Source organism: Pinus tabuliformis, chromosome 7 (genome assembly GCF_031772625.1).
Source record: "Pinus tabuliformis cultivar Carrire ecotype Pingquan chromosome 7, CPIR1, whole genome shotgun sequence".
NCBI classification, from domain to species: Eukaryota; Viridiplantae; Streptophyta; class Pinopsida; order Pinales; family Pinaceae; genus Pinus; species Pinus tabuliformis.
In genome coordinates, this window is record NC_142293.1 from 206,289,098 (window position 1) to 206,295,109 (window position 6,012).

A 6,012-nucleotide genomic window follows, 5' to 3' on the forward strand; every position below is an offset into this window, starting at 1 on the left:
TAATCCCTACTCCAACATTGTAAAAATTCGGCCCAGTCTTTGCAACAAGCCCTTTGTATGTCCTCAATATTTGTGGCCTTCCTTTTTCGTTGCTTGTACACAAAGGGTCACCACAATTTTTCACCACAAGGATTTGGTATTGGAAGACCTCACTATCCAGTATTTTTCAAGGACCTAGATTACTCCAAAAACACATGTATGGAATTGCTTGCTTGGGCTCAAAGAGCTTCTCAAACTTAAATCAAAATGTCAATAGCATCATCACATGAAGCACCCATGAAATCCATTAATGGAGATACAAAGTTTCCACTTGAATTCTCAAAAGGATCTATAATCTCTCAAAACAATATGCTCAAATGGAGTCCAAAATTTAAATTCCTTAAACATCTAGCCATGAGGGTATTTTTATACAAAGTGAGGTGACTTTTCACCTACCATGACCTTTCACCTACACTCATGACTCTTCAACTTTCATATGCCTCTCTAATATAAATTCTATTTTACTTTAAAAAATACAAATTATGTTGAAAATAAAGAAACAAAATGTTCTCATTGAGCCAAATGAATGATAGATAGATCGCAAACTTCTACCTATAATCTGACCAAATATGCTTGTCATGCTTTGTACTTAGAGGCGATCACTTGGATCATATGTTGTAGTTCATCTTCATATCACATGAGGCATTCTAATGCATTAGGTAGCAGGGTTCATTTTTCATCTTACACTTGGTTCACTGGCATTGTGAGCTTTGTGTGAAACTTCTAAAAATCTATAACATACTACATGATCACCTCCTTAGTAGCCTCTAGATCACTTCTTTTAGTAGCATGCATTATCGGATCTAATATTCCTTAAATATATTGCTTGAATTATTCATATGATCTTACTTCTCGTGGTACACCAATGGAAGGTATTTTATGCACCTTGACAAGAGATTCAAGCTCATTGTGTAATGTCTAATAAGAGGCCAATGTCTTGTCCATGTCCCTAATCAACTTATCATGTGATTGCATTTTGATCCTAACATCTACTTGATATTTCTCTGAAGTTATCAATTCTTTCTTGTGTGATTCTTAAAGCGCATTAGGGTATTTCATGCTCCATTCATATGTGAGATCAACTATTGAGGATGTTATTTTAGTTAGCATTCCTCTTCCTTTTAAATCACCTAGCATGCAGGGAAATGGAGCCATTACTTGATGCAAGGTCATACTTTCATCATAGACCTTACCCATATCTTCCTCTAACACTTTAACTTCCTCAAGAATTGATGCATGCAAATCTTCACCTCGAGAGTGTGTGATCAACAAAGTTTGCTTCTTCGTCTGTAGCTGGAAATTCTTTTGCTCTGAAATGGCCAATTTTTCTTTCAAGTAATCAACCTATTTGGATAATTTGTCTATGTTCTTATATATGGAAGTTACGAAGGCAATTCTAGTAGAGGTTATCACTGTGGGATTTTTTGTAGTGTTTATCAATATTTCCCTTTCTGTGGTGACTAATATGGGAATTCCTATATTCTTGACCCAACATTTGTGCCTCTCCTGTGTGATTTTACCCTTAACTTAATCAAAAGTGATTCTCGAGAGATCCAAAACTATTTATTCTTCTTCCACTACAATGCCTAATTCCTGTGATGGAAAATGTTTGTCAATGATAGGAGTGGGTGGTGAGACATTCAAGGTAGGGAACTCTATCTATGTTTATGGAATTTTTAACCTGTTCTCTTTGGATACCTTTTCTTCAGTCTCCTTGTCAATCAATTCTTATTCAAGCTACTTAGCGAATGCTTCTTCCTGCATTTTAGCTTCTTTTTATTCTTTTCTTTTCTTTTCTTCCTCTTCCTTCCTCTTTTGTTCCTCTTCTTCTCATTTTTTTCGTCTTCCTCTCTCCTTTTTTGTGCTTCTTATCCTTTTCTTCTCTTTGTTGCCTCTGCATTTTTCTTCTTTATAGCTTCTTGAAATTTCCTTTCTTCTTCTTGTTTCTTCATGTTTTCTTCCTCTTCTTTCTTTATACTTATCACTTACTCCTCCTACTTTATTCTAGCTTCTTCTTCCTTCTTCTTCTTTTTTCCTTATCAACCTTTTGTTTCTTTTGCTTCTCTTTGCTAGCTTCCTGTTCTTGTTTTATTTTAAGAATAACTTTTCTCTCTTCTAGACTCATTCTCTCCTAAGTATCATGCTCTGAATGTTCTCCTTTTTTAGCTTGAAGAGATTATTTTAAAGCCTTGAAAGTATTGTAAATGTTCTTTACCTTTTCCTCCTCTTCATTAATCTTCAAAGTATATATCCTGTTGTATATGATTTCTTTGCATTGTCCCATGGCGATACCTCTTAGATCATATCTATGGAAATTTAATTCACCAAATCAAAAATGTTTTAATTCTTCAACATATGCTTTTTCCTCTTCGAAACTTTTAATGTAGTAGGCCCCGATATCTAATCGGAAGATAAGTCATGGAACTTTCTTGGCTTTGACTAGTGTCTTGGATAGACCTATAGTGAGTTGACAAACCACTTCCTACAACACTACTTTGTGTGTAATGAATGTGGGAAAAGCATGTGGAGATTTATAGTCACCATACACTCTAATATAAGTAGAGTCACCAAGGGGAAACCAATCTGTGATGTCTTGTAGAGAAGCTCTAGCTTTATCAAACATGCATGAGGGATTTGTGCCAAAAAAAATATGATATATGGGAGATATGAAGTATTTAGAAATATTCTCACAAAATCCTATATATCCTGTATTCCATTAACTCTTATAATAGACATGCATAGGTAAGTCTTGATCAGAACTCCATTTCAAACCCAGTCCTTCAAAATCACATTTTGCATACATGGCATCCAATAAATAAGATGCCACATAGAATTCTGACTACTCCCTTTCTAGCAAATTATTTGTTGCTTAGGCATTAGATTTGATGGAGGATGATAACATGTCCGCCTAGTTGAAGATCGTTCCTTTGGTGGCACATGCATGAATCAAGGGAACCCAACCTTCTTGAAAGGACTCTATATTTGATTTATCATATAGCCTGGATAACATGGTTTCTAGCATTTGGTATACCTTTTTAAGTGACTTTGTCTTATAAAATCCATCTCATCTCTGCATGAACTTGTTTGGTTATTGCCACCAAGACTTCAAAATGTCTTTATTTGATTTATCAAAGCTAGCCAACCATCCTGTATTGAAGGTCTCCTGAGGTCTGGACAACTTGTAATATTTTTCTATGTCAGTTGTTGTGAACGATGCCACTAGTTCTTCTTGATCACTTTTGATTTTAAACTACTCCTCATCAGTATGTTGAAGGATCTATTGTATAGTTTACGAACAAGGGAATATTGGAGGATGTGTGGAAACTTTATGTAACCAAGACTTCTTCACATTGATGTAAAATTGGAAAATTTATTTGTCCTATGGAATGTATTTCCTGGGGAATTTCAAGTATATATCACTCCAAATTAGCTCTATTCTCTTATCAATATAGCATGAGATATCTACATATATGGGAAGTTTAGGAGGAATCTCTACAACTCCTTCTATACTTCTTTATATTATTCCAAAACTTCTGATAGATCCTATTATAATGGGTAGAACCATTTCACCAAAAGAGGAGGATATGTTGAGACAATCTAAATCAGCAGTGCCTGAAATCTTGAAATTATGCATTATAGAAACAAAATTTTAGATTGCTTCAACGTTAACTGCTTGTTTAAGTGAAATCATATATCTATAAGGTAGGAACGCAATGGCTTAACTCATAATCTAAGAGAATAAGATTATGCACAAATCACTAAGGTAGAGGTTGGGAATAGTCTAGTTGCAATTCACATTTCCAATCTAATTGCAAGTCTCATATCTAGCAAAGTTACATGTTATAAATCTAGTTACAATGCCGAAATGCGATGAGTGATTAAATAAGGAGTCACAAATTGTAAATTGAAAATGCAAGAGTTTTCATGCCTATTGAGATCTCGATTTTTGACTAGGGACTAGGGGTATCTTATTCTGTCATGAATCTCATGTTGATGAATTAGAATGCAATGACATGTACACTATAATCATGATGTGTGATGTATAATATCAAATCAACAATCACAAATCTGAGGAACAACACAAAAGGTTGGTTTGGTTAAGGGTTGCAACCATGATTCGCAATACCACTAAGAGGGTTAATTTGTGATTAATGATCATTCCAATGGAAGGATAAGTTCATGATTTGGTCACAAGAGTTAGCCAATGATGCATGGGTTAATTTCGAGGTTTTAATTGTAGAAGTACCTATAGCAATACATAGCCAACTGAATGAGATGGCACGTGAGAGCCAGAAGAAAATGACACAATATTCAGAGTGTTGGTATTGGTTGTGGACACTTCAACATGCAAGGATAACTTTTCCAATCCAAAGGAATGATCCTAACTTAGTTGAATGTATAGAGGAGTGTGGGCTCAGTATACTAATGTAAGAAGGGAGAGGGGAAGAGTGCAGGAGGTATTTTAAGTAGGGAGGAGGGATTTTCAAAGAGTGTTTATCCTACTTTGCATGATCGAACACGGCCTACCACATGATTCTTGAGATAGTTGAAGAGTTGGTAGGTAAATATTTTGGGGTAGGATTACTTCCTTTCAGTAGCTGAGGAAGTATGGTGAGCTACCAAGAGAAGGTTTGGGTGTGCATGATCAACCTAGAGAGCATTTATTAAAGCATTATGTCAATTCCTCTATTGGGACAACATTGTTTTCTTTATGTTGTGGATTAGGTTTTTGTTAGTGGATTCAACCTATCCATTTATTTTGGGTTAGTAGTTTGTATAATGTTTCAATACAATACCATTTTCCAAGGAAAAATTATATAACCTCAAAGATGAGAAATAAGTAGCATTGTCAAAAATAAGTGAAGTCGGTACACCAAACCTGGTGATAATGTTTTAATTGAGAAACAGGATCACCTCTTGGTTATTCGCTTGCCTCAATGGTACAACTTCAACCCACCTCGTGAAATAATCAATGGTCATGAGAATATACTTGCGCTATTTTGATGAACACAAAGTGATCTCACCAATGACATATAAAACCCATTGCTAAAACGGTCCTTCTGCTGCAATGGGCTAGAGTGGAGTAGTTGATCGTCTTTCTCTACTAACACACTTTTGACAAATCGGGCATTTATGTGCATATGCATGAGCATCCTTAAATAATTTTGGCCAATAATATCATGCTCTCATGACCTTGTGTGTTGTATTATTTCCATCAGAATGACCTCCTATTGGTCCATCATGAAATTCCTTCAAAACCTTCTCGAATCAGAATACTCTAAACATTTTAGTAAAACTCCATTATGGTGTTTTTGAAATAAATCTCCATGGACCAGTTGATAATAAGAGGATTTGAATCTAATGGCCCTTTTATAATTCGTTAATAAGTGAGAAGGAAAATTTCCTTATTCTAGATATTGCATTATCTTTGTATACCAGGATGATGGTGTGCTGAGTGAGGGTTCATAATCATTATTATCCATTTCATTTTATTGCTCCCATCCTAACATCTCTTCTTCATGGGGATTTTTGACTTCAACGACAAGTTTACATAATCTTATATAGGCTTATATTCCAGGCCATATTCTTGTAGGCAACTCATCCAATTGGCTCTTCGTTCCCCTAGTTCTTGTTGCACAAACAAAAAACAACTGCAGAATGAGGAATGAATACAATAACATTATTTTTAAGAATATATGGCCTAAAATGTTTAATAGCCTTGTAACCATCGTACGCTTTCTTATCCTTATCTGGATAATTCAATTCAGACCCTTGCATGCCCATACTCATAAAGGAGATGGGTCATTCATTTCCTTGATCATATTTCTAAGTAAGAATCGTCACTAAAGAGGAATCTGAAGTAAAATTGTAGAGCATGAAGTCTTTGTTAAAAATAGCACTTAAGAGGGCGGGAGCTTCGACTATAGCTTTCTTATTTGGGAAAAAGTTTCCTTATCTTTTTTATTCCACTTA